Below are 13367 nucleotides of genomic sequence, written 5' to 3' on the forward strand. Positions count from 1 at the left end.
TCGACTGTACTGTTCCCCATAGAAGCTGCCTGGCCTGCTGAGTCCCTTCAGCATTTTGTGTGTGTTGCTCGGATTTCCAGCATCTGCAGATTTTCTCTTGTTTGTCATTAGATATCTCCCTCATGATGCCATCCTGCTCCACGTTCTTCTGATCCACCTGGTCAGTCACGGATCATTCTTAAATAATTTTGTTTACAGTTTGATATTCTAGTTTATATAAATCATGGAACAGAACCGGCCCTATGACCCACAATGTTATACTTAAATTCCTAATCAAGTGGGCAATCTTATCTACACGATGTCCATATTCTTCCGTTTTCCTCACATTCGTGTGCTTATCTAAACGTCATTAAAAGTCCCCGATATATCTGCCTCTCCCATCACTCCAGGCAGCCAACACCATGTTAAAAAACCAGCAACACACACAAGATGCTGGAGGAACTCAACAGGCCAGGCAGCACCTATGGAGAAAAGGACAGTCAACATTTCTGTCCAAAACCCTTCCGCAGAACTCAGCCCTTTGGGAGAGGGGGATGGGGAGGGAGTGGGAGAGGGGGGTGGGGAGGGAGTGGGAGAGGGGGATGGGGCGGGAGAGGGGCGGGAGAGGGGGCAAGATGTGACTTGTGCTTGGACATTGAGCTTTTCCAGTTACAAGCAGTTCAGAGTGATAAAACTTGAATTAAAAGGTGCCTGAATCCTCGTTTCAGGCCCACCCAAAATACTGAGGGACTTTTTCCTGAAGTGAATGAGATGAGTTGCTACATTAATTTTAGATAGACTGTATAACCAGCCAAGAATTTGAGAAGGCATATTACCTTAACATACGGTAAGATGTGACTTATTATGACAGTCTCCCTGCAATCTACTGGCAAGTTTTCACAGAAATCTGCAAGATAGAGTACTGCACGTTAGAGAGTTATTCTCAAACAAAACAATGGAGTCAGAGAAAAGTACAGCACAGAAATAGGTCCTTCAGCCCATCTATTCTGTGCCGATCCATTTAAATTGCCTACTCCCATCAACCTGCATCTGGACCATAGCCCTCAATACCACTACCATCTGCGTACCCATCCAAACTTCTCTTAAACGTTGAAATCGAGCTTGCACGCACCACTTGCGCTGGCAGCTCGTTCCACACTCTCACCACACTGATAAATCAATAAAGTTTAACAGATTAAGCAATTGCTGAAAAGCATCTGCCTTAATATTTCTATCTTCTCAGAAGATAGTGGCAAGAGAAAACATACATTCTGAAGCACAATTTAAGTCGCACAAGGAAAAGCAAGGCCAGCACCTACAGTGTAAACATCAAGAGTCAGACAGCACAGGTTCAATTCTGGCACATCTGTACGGTCTCCCTGTGACGGTATGGGTTTCCTTCGAGTGCACATTTCATAAGTTAACTGGTCATTAACTGGTAAATCGTCCCGTGATTAGGTCAGGATTGAATTGGGGGATAGCTGGGCAGCGTGGCTTAGTGTACCTATTCTGCACTGTAATCTTACTAAATAGATATTCAGAGGTATCACATTGGCCCACTCCTCCTCTAAGTTGTTCTGGTGCAAATGAACTCCATGAGTTGGCATTAATGTACCAGCTACTGAAGATGACTGGCAAAGAACTTTGGCAGGCACATCACAATTCACTTGAAACATTTGATTTATGGAAACTGGCCAGGCCAAGACGACTGATGCTGCGATACTTATCCCGGCCAGCTCCACTTTGCATGAAGGTATGACTATCCATGACTAAACTACCACAATCTGAAAGGCTAAATATAACTCATGCATTCCTTTTCAAAACGCACGATTGGAGCCAGATTTTGTGGATGAAGTGGGTCCATCTGGGAAGCAACATCACAATATTTCTACCTTTGTCTACTAGCTTGCTTACTCGAAAGTAGGGAATCAAAGCAAGGGCCTCACACTCAAGTGAATCTCCCTCTCTTCCCCCGATGCTGTCGGCCGATGGTACCTGAGCATGCTTTAATCGAAGTAGATTTCGACTCATTCAGGTTTATTATGTGCTCTAGTTTCTCGTTCCAGTTTATCTCTCTATGTGATGATGTGCTTCTGCAGACACAATCGGTGGACAGTGGTGTGGCTGGGTGGCCCGACATCCACCCCAGTTTCTCTGATGAAAGATCCGATCAAGTGACACGTACATGAGAAAAGATGCAGCTTATTAGGCAGTCAATGATTCCTTAAGGTTGTCATGGCCAGGGGCGGTAATGGGGACAAGCTCCCACTGCAGACTAAATGCTCCTCATGGCATGCACCTCAAACAGCCTCTCACACCAAGTCCAGCTCCTGGCCTTTGCATGCGGCTTACTGAAGCAGAAGGCAGGTCACTGACACTTTAAAACTGGTCACTTCGGTCAGATGGGGCTCATGGTTGGCAGCTCATCTAGGAGAAGGAAGACTCTGAGCTCAAACCTCCAATGCCTTGCGGCTATACCCACTCACAGGAGTAAACCCAGAGGGAAAAATCCAGAGCCGGCTTCTCCGAGGCAGTCCTACGTTGAGTTCAACGCTGACTGTCAACTCCTGCGACGCCACTGGTACCAAACTGTATTGGTCTCTGCCAATTCTTTGGATTCAACAGATGCGTGGAGAGGGGGAGCCTGCTACATGGGCAACAGCTTACTCTCCATATCATACTGCCCTGGCTTACGTATCACGTAGACAGCTGCACGTAACATCCATGGTGGACCCTGACCAACGGAGGGCCTCGGGTTAGGCAGTCAGTGGTACAAACGTAAAGAACACCATTCACTCTTTTTCACAATCTCACAACCTTTCAAGACTCTGCACAAGCAATGAAGTGCACTTTGTAAGGAGCAGCCACCATCGAAACATGAAGTCAAGTGGCACACAATTCCTTTCCATTTGCTGTCATCCAGTTCTGGGATCAGATCAGGATGCCAAAGGGGAGGCATGCTGGCATGCTGTTCTCACTTGGAGAAGTGTCACCTGGATATGTGGTACCACATTAAATAGAGTCATAGAAAAGCACAGCGCAGAAAAGGCCCTTTGGCCCCTCTCGTCCATTCTGAACAATTCAAACTGTCTACTCCCATCTGCCTGCACCAGGACCACAACCACCCCCCCGCCCCATATCCCTACTATCCATGTACCTATTCAAACTTCTCTTAAATATTGAAATCAAAACTGCATGGACCACTTGTGCTGGCAGCTCGTTCCATTCTCATGACCCTCTGTGTGAAGAAGTTTCCCCTCATGTTCCCCTTAAACTTATAACCTTTCACTCTTAACCCATGACCTCTGGTTGTAGTCCAACCCAACCACAGTGGAAAAAACCTGCTTGCATTTATCCCATCCATACCCCCCCATAATATTGTACCTCCATCAAATCTCTTCTCATCTTCTGCATTCTGAAGAATACAGTCCTAACCTATTCAATCTTTCCTTATAAGTCAGGTCCTCAAGACCAGGCAACATCCTTATAAATTTGCTCTGCATTCTTTCAACCTTGTTTACATCTTTCACAGGAGTTCAAAGTTCAGGGCTGTCCACGGAAGGGGTCGCACCTCTGGTGAAGGGGCTTGTCGTGTCCATTCCGGGGCAGCTCACTCATCTTTGCTCCCCACCGGACACTCATCTCTCCCCTGTGGCTGCAAGCAGCCATTTGCACGTGACAGCAGTCTCATACTCCAGTGAGATTGGGACAAGCCAGTCCTAGCACGCAAAGTCAGCCTCAGCGGACTGGGCGGGTGCGATCTACAGTAAAACCCAACGGCCAGGAAGGTGGCTCTGCATCGCTCTGTGGAGAACGAGGGGCACGAAAAGACACAGAAAGCATCCTGGTCATCCACTGCAAACAAGAAGACCCCTGTTTCTTCTGGCGCTTGTTCATACCACTGGACCCGGACTTCTGAGGCCAAGAGAGTGGAACTGCCACAGTGCAAAGGCTTTTCCATTTTAAAAACTCTCCCGCACAGGTTTCCTGTCATCGTCGGACAAAATGTGCAACCACCATGCGTACTATGCACAACCTTGACATTTGCCTCCTTACAGGCAGCCACAAAGCAAAGGAACCCAACAGAACCCATTAAAAACAGAAAACCATCAATCACACAATGCGCAGGAAAAAAAGCCAAATTGTGCAGACAAGAAACGGAAGCAAATAATGTTCAGGACTGCACTGCAAAATGCCAGGTTGTACAGCTGGATCAAAGGCCTCGCCTCCACTAGGAAAGTTACAGGCACAGATTGCAGTGTCATTGCCAAAAACGAGAGTCTATTACTAAAGTAATTGATAGTTGTTCCTGCTGCCAAAAAGTTGTCACTGTGCTTCACCAACAACATCTTAACCGGATGGAAAAGACAAGAATGAGAATTCCCAACCAACCTTTAACTTTGTTGGCCCCAGCTGCTCGCACTTCAGCCTCACAATCTTTCAACAGGTTTTGGAAAGCAGGAACCAGATCATTTTCCGTAATTTCAGGACCCACAGTTTTCTGAAGCCTTAAGGGCAAGAGAAACCAAATGAGTAACAAAGATAGAGCGGGTTTCAATAGCAGCAATCTGTGCATTAACACGTGAACAGAGGAATCACAAAGACATCACCATCTTTCTTTTCCACACTCGTCTCGCTGCTGCCATCAGGTAGAAGGTACAGAACCCTCAGGACCCACACCACCAGGTTCAAGAACAGTTACTACCCCTCAACCATCAGGTAGAAGGTACAGGAGCCTCAGGACCCACACCTCCAGGCTCAAGAACAGCTATTACCCCTCAACCATCAGGTAGAAGGTGCAGGAGCCTCAGGACCCACACCACCAGGCTCAAGAACAGTTACTACCCTTCAACCATCAGGCTCTTGAACTACAGGGGATAAGTGCACTTAATCGATTGAGATGTTTCCACAAGCAATGATCTTACTTTAATTACTCTTTATCTTGTTATTTCATACCCTTGTTATTTATTGCTATTTATTTATATTTGCATTTGTACTTTATCTTTTATTGATCCTGTTTACAGTTACTATTCTATAGAAATTGCTATGCCCACAGGAAAATGAATCTCAGGGTTGTACGTGGTGACATGTATGTACTCTGAAAATATGAACTTCAAAATTGAAAATCTGAACTGTATTTTAGCTACGGACTTCATTGCAAGATTAGTTTATATGTGGTCTTGAGCATAGAAAGTGCCTTCTGTTGTGGTCTGTCATTAGCAATGACAGCAGAACATTATAAATACAATAAACTCCGTACCGTTATAATGCAATTGTTTTCCAATAATGGGTTGGTGCCAATTTCACAAGTGCTCTGGCAACCTTTATCTTGTTCTGGCATATTTCCCCTTCCTTTCCAGTCCTGATGAAAGGTCTTGGCCGAAAACATCCACTGCTTATTCACTTCCATAGATGCAGCCTGACCTGCTGAGTTCCCCCTGCATTTTGTGTGAACCCTTTCCCATGAACTTTCCTTCAACTATCACTTTCTAGAATATTCCCCTTCTCCTCCACACCACCCCCCCCCCCCCCGCCCCCCACGTTCTTATTCTGGCATCTTCCCCCTTCCTTTCTGGTCCTGATGAAGGGTCTTGGCGCAAAACACCGACTGTTTATTCACTTCATTAGATGCAGCCTGACCTGCTGAGATCCTCCTGCATTTTGTGTGAACCCTTTCCCATGAACTTTCCTTCAACTATCACTTTCTAGAATATTCCCCTTCTCCTCCACACCACCCCCCCCCGCCCCCCACGTTCTTATTCTGGCATCTTCCCCCTTCCTTTCTGGTCCTGATGAGGGGTCTTGGCGCAAAACACCGACTGTTTATTCACTTCATTAGATGCAGCCTGACCTGCTGAGTTCTTCCAGCATTTTTGTGTGTGTTACCTTATCTAGAGCTTATTTTTGAACACGGGTTAGTTATCGTATAAAGACAGACAATATAACGTCTTTGCCTGTTCCAAGGGTAACAATCCTAAGATGACAAAATGGATGTGTTTTCTGTGTGCTTTTCAACACTGGTCCATCTGTAATTTGCTTTAATTTTCGATCAGATTTACAGTTTTAAATTATGTAATTTTATCATGGGTGGCAGGGTGGAAATACATCTCTACCAAGAGACATGTAAGGCGTTCCTTCCCTCCGCTAGCCTGCGGGTCACCCTTGGGCAAGGTGTAGCACCTGCTTAGCCAACCCACCCCCCCAATCAGGGTCACGTGAAGCCATGGGGTAAGAGGAAAGAAACCCAGAGAAATGTTGCCATTGTGTTCAGATGTTTATCAATGAGTGGATACCTCATGCTCTGGTAAAGAAATAAATGAGTGGGGAGAAAAAGGGAATGTTTAGATAAATGGTGTCCATTTAGAAGCAGCAATCTTAAGTGTTACCCAGGTAAAACAGCTGTAATGATCTATCCTTGGTAAAATATCCACAGATAAACCAGCTGTTTCAGTACAGATTTTACACTTATGCAGAACAGAAAGATTTAATCTCAATGCTTTGGGGTGGGACTGGAATTTCCTGGCCTCAAGAGAAGGAATTTTAAATTTTTAAAGAAAGGCAAAGTTGAGAAAATATTGTCGTTGATGGCTCTGAATCCGAAAGTATGGTACACAGACAACAACGTGAGCAATTGTAATCAGCTAGTTTTTCACGTCAAAAAAACTAAATAATGTTACTTAATCATTAAATAATGCTTCTTAATTGTTAAATAATGTTAACCTGATTGTTATTGTTTGCAATTAACCTGTGTAGGCAATGTGCCTTTATTTTGAGGATTTGGATTACATTGTGGTGAGAAAAGCACAGAGATTTCAGTTGATCCGAGTGTTTTCCCAGGCTGGGAAAGTCTAAGACTAAAGGGCATAGATTTAATTGGAGACACAGAACAGAACAAGCTGTTCCGGCCCTTCAAACTGCACCGCCAGTAACCCACCAACTTGTGCAACAATCTACAATGACCCTTTAACCTACTAACCGGAATGCTTTTGGACTGTGTGAGGAAACCGGAGCACCAGGAGGAAGCCTGAGGCAACAAGGTTTTATACTGAGAACAAAGACCATCTGGTTCAAAAAACATAAACACACAGGAGATTCTGCAGATGCTGGAAACCTAGCACAAAATACTGGAGGAACTCAGCAGGCCAGGCAGCATCTATGGAAATGAAATAAACAGTCGATCTTTCGGGCCGAGACTGCTCTTCGGGACTATAAATCTGCCAATGACACAACTATTCTTGGCAGAATTTCAGATGGTGACAAGGAGCCGAAGAGGAGTGAGATAGATCAGCTGGTTGAGTGGTGTGGCAACAATCTGGCACTTTGTCAGTAAGACCAAGGAACTGATTGTGGACCAGAGGAAGGTGAAGTTGAATCACAACCTCCCTACCCCATACCCGGTCTGTGTGAAGTCAGCAGTGGGAAGGAACCAGCAAGGTCCAGTCCATCAAAAGTTTTAAGCAGCATTTAATTAATGCACTACATCACAAAATTTACCACAATGACAGTAAGACCAAGGAACTGATTGTGGACGTCAGGAAGGGGAAGTCAAGGGAACACACGTCAGTCCTAATCAAGGGGACTGTGGAAAGGGTGAGTAGTTTCAAGTTCCTGAGTGTCAAAGTCTCTGAGGATCGTCCTGGCTTTTCGACCTTTCGGCTCATTTTTAAACAGAACTGAAGTTCCCCTTAACTTCCTCCAGTCAAAAGTGAAAAATATCAGTGTCATCAACCTGTGCACGTGCTGAATCCCCAGATCCCTGGCACTATGCCAACAAGTTTGTTCTAAACCCCTGTCACAGGATTATCCTTCAGATACACTGAAAAAGATCTGAGCTCAATTCAGACCAACTTTGTTCTATTTCAGATCCATGTTTAAAAACAGGCTAATTAAATGAATCTGGTAAGAAATCTCAGCACCTTTTGGCATGTCAGTCAATTAGCTTTTCATATTAAAAATACGCAGGTGCTTGATTTAATGATTTTTTAAAACTATATTAGAGGAACTAATCGTGTTTTCATGACTTTTGACAGAATCAGAAGGGATTCCAGCTGGAACAGAAAACTTAAAGACTAGCTTTAAAACATAAATGCACCATATCATCATACCAAAGAGATGCACTTTGTGCTGTAGCAATAACACGTATTTCAGAAAATTTGTCTGCCACCACATAGCGAACACGCCAGGATTCATCGTCCACTGCCTGCCGGAGGGTCGGCATCACCAACGCTTCCAGGTCTTCCTGGGGCAGCAGCTGGGCTATGCTCACACAAGCCTCAACTGCCAACAGCCTCACTGAATCCTGTGAAAAAGATGTTCAAACCGGGTTTGAGCTGGTTCTTCATTAAAAAACAAAATTAATTTACTGAAGTTAACATTAGGAAGAACTAATCTCATCAAAAAAATCATAAAAATAAATACTGACAATATAACAATTGTTTCCCGGATGATATCCGTCAGATCACCTAGAACGTAGCAACAGGTTTCATTACTTTGCAATGTGTGCTGGAATCTTCCCAGGATACAAGTACTGGAGTGTATCAACATGCAACCTTTGATGGAAGCATTCCTTGGATTAGTATATTAGCAAATGTCATGACAGAGCAAAATTTATTGATGAATCAATTTTCTTTCTCCTGCTCTTGAAGCACCACTCTCTGCTGAGTGAATCTCCAAGCTAATCACCCAAGTGGTCACTTTTCACCGTAGGATGTAGGAGCTGAATTAGGCCATTTGGCCCATCGAGTCTGCTCTGCCATTTCATCATGGTTGATCCATTTCACCTTCAGCCCAATCTCCTGCCCTCTCCCCATATCCCTTCATCGAAACATGGAAATCTACAGCACTTTACAGACCATCCGGCCCCAAAGTTGTGCAGACCAAGTAACCTACTCGAGAAACTGCCTAGAATTTCCCTACCGCATAGCCCTCTATTTTTCTAAGCTCCATGTACCTATCTAAGAGTCTCTTAAAAAACCCTACTGTATCCATCTCTACCACCTTTGTTGTCAGTGCATTCCACACACCCACCACTCTCTAGGTGAGAAACTTACCTCTGATGTCTCCCTTATACCTACTTTCAAGCACCTTAAAACTATGCCCCCTCATGTTAGCCATTTCAGCCCTGGGAAAAAGCCTCCGGCTATCCACACGATTAATACCTCTCATCATCTTACACGCTTCAACCAGGTCACTTCTCATGCCCTGACTAATCAAGAATCTATCAAACTCTCTGCCCTGAATATACCCAATGACTTTGCCTCTGTGACAATGAATTCCACAGATTTTCTGGATAAGGAAATCCTTCCTCATCTCCATTCTAATTGGATAAACCTCTGCTCTGAGATTGCTTCCTCTGGTCTTAGGCTGTTCCACCATAGAAAACATCCTCCCCATATCCACTCTAGAGGCCTTTCAGTATTTGACAGGTTACAATGAGATCCCTCCCCCTCATTCTTCTGAATTCAAATGAGTACAGGCACAGAGCCATCGAATGCTCCTCGTACGACAAGCCTTTCAATCCTGGAATCAGTTTCGTGACCCTCCTTTGTACCCACTCCTGTCTTGGCACACCCTTTGTTAGATAAGGGGCCCAAAACTACCTTCAATATTCCAAGTGAAGCCTTATAAAATGTGAACATTACATCCTTGTTTTCATATGCTAGCCATCATTGGTGGGGTCTGAACCTGGAGCAAGTGTGAACATCTCCTTGGCTACAGATGTGAAGGTTTATTTCCAGGAGTCACTGGACAGTAACCAGAAGAGAAGCTTACTCAACACCAAGGAGCACACGTCCAACTGTTAACCAGAAGCTAGGTGAGGGTCAAAGTGTCCATCCCAGCTCCCCTTCAGCGTACCATTTCTGTACGACTCTGGCTCCTTAGTACACGAGGATACTGCGGACTGCGTCAAGCCTTTTGCCCGGGATACTTCAGGTTGGAGGAATATGAAAGGACACACACTGATTAAACAGTTCGCTCTTCAGGCAAAAGCCTCAAGATAACCACCTTCTTGGAGGAGCATCTCCAGCTGGAGTACTGGAATGGTGTAATCATGTCGATATATTGACAGGCACTGCTTCCATCTGCTGTGGACAAAGGAAGTTTATAAAGCAGGGGCTCCCAACCTGGGGCCCCTCGGTTGATGGTAGGGGGTCGATGGCGTAAAAGAGGGTTGTGAACCCCGGTTACAAAGGTGAACAGATGGTGCAGACTACGACAACAGAAAGTTTGCAAGCAGGAAGTAGCATTAACAAGGTGCAGCATATTGAGTATGTAGACATATTAACCAGACGCAACTCAGTTCTTTGCCACGGACACACCATCCGTACTAATCTTTCCCACCTCCAGCTCATCCATACAGTAAAATGCAAGCGGTAATGTGGGGGGGCGGGTGGGGGGAGGTGTGAAATCATGCAATTGCTCCAGTGGAGTAGTCGCCCATTGATGCAGAACTTAACAATTCGCAAGCAGAAATACAAGCACTAAAAATTGACATTTTTGCAATTAATGTTTCTAAATCAGAAGCTACTAAAATATTTTGCTAAACCCATCATCATGTGCTGTGTCATATGCTATGGGTGGTCACAGTCTTTCCATGACCCTGATTGTTCTCCGTAAAGTTTTCTACAGAAGTGGTTTGTCATTTCCGCCTTCTGGGCAGTGTGTGTCTGTACAAGGTGGGTGACCCCCAGCCCATTATCAATGCACTTCAGAAACTGTCTACCTGGCGTCAGGTGTCGCATAACCGGGACTTGTGATCTGCACCGGCTGCTCATTAACCACCTGACCCCATGGCTTCACCTGACCCTGATCGGGGCGGGGGCGGTGGGGAGGGGTCGATGGTATCGAAGCAGGAGCTACACCTTGCCCAAGGGTGGCCTGCAGACCAGCAGAAGGAAGCCTTACACCTCCTTTGGTAGAGACGCATCTCCACCACACCACCCAAAAATCCAATATTTGTGGTATTCAGATTTTATCCTGAGAAATACTTCAAGATAGCAACAGAATATAGAAATTTACTGCACATTACAGACCCTTCAGCCCACAATGTTGTGCTGACCACGTAACCTACTCTAGAAGCTGCCCAGAATTTCCCCACCATACAGCCCTGTCTTTTTCTGAAACAACTGACTGTGTCTGAAAGTTTACACAAATGACACCACAAAAAATTTTAATTCAGGGAGTAAAGCGGCTGGAAGTGAACCCCAGATGTGGGACTCCTGCACTTGGAGCAGAACAGAGCCATTGGTTGTGGACTGCAGGGGCACACAGTTACCAAAGCAACCTTCTCGTCCGACAAAACTCAAACACCTCCGAACAAGTGAAATCCTCTGCGCGCCAGATTAATCAAAATGGCCCTGAAGCAGAGCAACAGGCTTGACAAGACACGGCTCTCAAAAAGAGCACGCCTTTGTAAATGACAAGGCCACTTCAACCACACAGCCGAGAGTAAGCGATGAGCACCACTCCACTATGATGCACCTCGGCTTTTGCTCCTTCCTCACTAAAAACACACAAAAAACCTTCAGTTTATGTCATTAAAAACAAAAATGCCACACTTTCTGTGCTATTTTGGGGCTGATTATTCTCTAAACTAGAAATTTCTACCCACTCAGTTAAAACAAGGTCCCGTCCACCATGGTGGTAGCATCTTATCGCCAATAAAACCAAATTTTTCCGAAATTGGGTGGCAGGAAGGAAATACGTCCCTGCCAAAGGAGGTGTAAGGCACTCCTTCCCTCCACTAGCCTGCAGGTCACCGTAGGGGAAGGTGTAGCACCCACTTAGCCTCCCCGATCAGGGCTACGTGAAGCCGTGGGAGCAGGTGGTGGACGGTTGTATGAGCAGCAGCTGCAGATCTCAACTCCTGACACTGACACCAGGCAGACAGTCTCGGAAGCATATTGATAATGGGCTGGGGGTCACCCGTCTTGTAAAGACACACGCTGCCCAGAAAGAAGGCGATGGCAAACCACTTGTGTAGAAAACTTCGCCAAGAACAATCGTGTCCACGGAAAGACCCACGATCGCCCCCACCATACGACACGGTACATAATGAGCGATACTACAGGATGTAGATTTTCTACAATAATACTGTAATATTCCTAGCTAACTTCTATCATGTTCATCTCCAGCATTCCAAGGGAGGAAAGTACTTACTGATGCAGCTCGGTCTTTACAGAGCTGGATACCCGAGGGTATCAGACACTGAAAAGGCTGCATGCCGAAGTCCTGGACGTGAACCAGTCACCACAAGTCAGGCGCTTGACCAGTGGCACAAAGTGGACTTCTAGGTCTGCAGGAGAGTGCTCGTGGGAGATGGCTCGCAGTGAATCGATGGCTTTATCTCGTACTACCGATTTTTCCACCGTTGCCAGGTTCTCCAAGGGAGGCTGATTAGTGGGAAAGAATTAAACTGAAACACATCTTCTTTTTACTCTACTTCTAAGAAACACAATATTTAGAAACAATCTTTAAGATAAATTCTTAAATTGCTGAGAATTAGGAATTCTCATAAAGAACATGAGACAGAGAAACATTTAAAGGCAGAACAATATAGAGCCGTGCTGGAGGACAAAACACAAACTATCAAAAACTGTATAAATCAAAGGACATATTTTCTCAATCACAGAAATTCCCAAGGTTCCTAACCAGAAAACACTGTACTAATATTAAATGGAAATTACACTGTCATGTTCCTAATTATCAGTAATTACTATTTCATCTTCAAACTAAGTACCAATAATTGCTCATCCTATGAGGTTTTAATATGCAAATAAACATGAAGCTGCCTGTCATAATAATTTTGCCAAAGTTTGAGGGAAGTCCATGGTCATCCACTTTGTTAGAAGAAATAAAAGTGTAAACTACATTCCAAATTGGGAGAAAATTCAAGAATCCGAGGTGCAAAGGGACTTGGGAGTCCTCGTGCAGCATTCACTGAAGGTTAACTTGCAGGCTGAGGAAGGCAAATGCAATGTTAGCAGTCATTTCGAGAGGACTAGAATATAAAAGCAGGGATGTAATGTTAAGGTTTTATAATGTATTGGTGAGGCATCATTTAGAGTATTATGAGGAGATTTGGGCCCCTCATCTAAGAAAGGAGGTGCTGACATTGTGCAGAGTTTAAAGGAGGTTCACAAAAATACTACTGGGAATGGAAGGCTTGTCACGTGAGGAATGTTTGATGGCTCTGGGCCTGTACTCGCTGGAGTTCAGAAGAATGAGAAGAGACCTCATTGAAACCTATCAAATGTTGGAAGGTCTGAATAGAGTGGACGTGGAGAGGATGTTTCCTATGGCAGGGGAGTCTAAGGCTAGAGGACACAGCCCCAGAATAGAGGGATATCCTTTTAGAATGAAAATGATGAGGAATTTCTTTAGCCAGA

The sequence above is a fragment of the Mobula birostris genome, chromosome 10, assembly GCF_030028105.1.
Source record: "Mobula birostris isolate sMobBir1 chromosome 10, sMobBir1.hap1, whole genome shotgun sequence".
Taxonomy (NCBI): Eukaryota; Metazoa; Chordata; class Chondrichthyes; order Myliobatiformes; family Myliobatidae; genus Mobula; species Mobula birostris.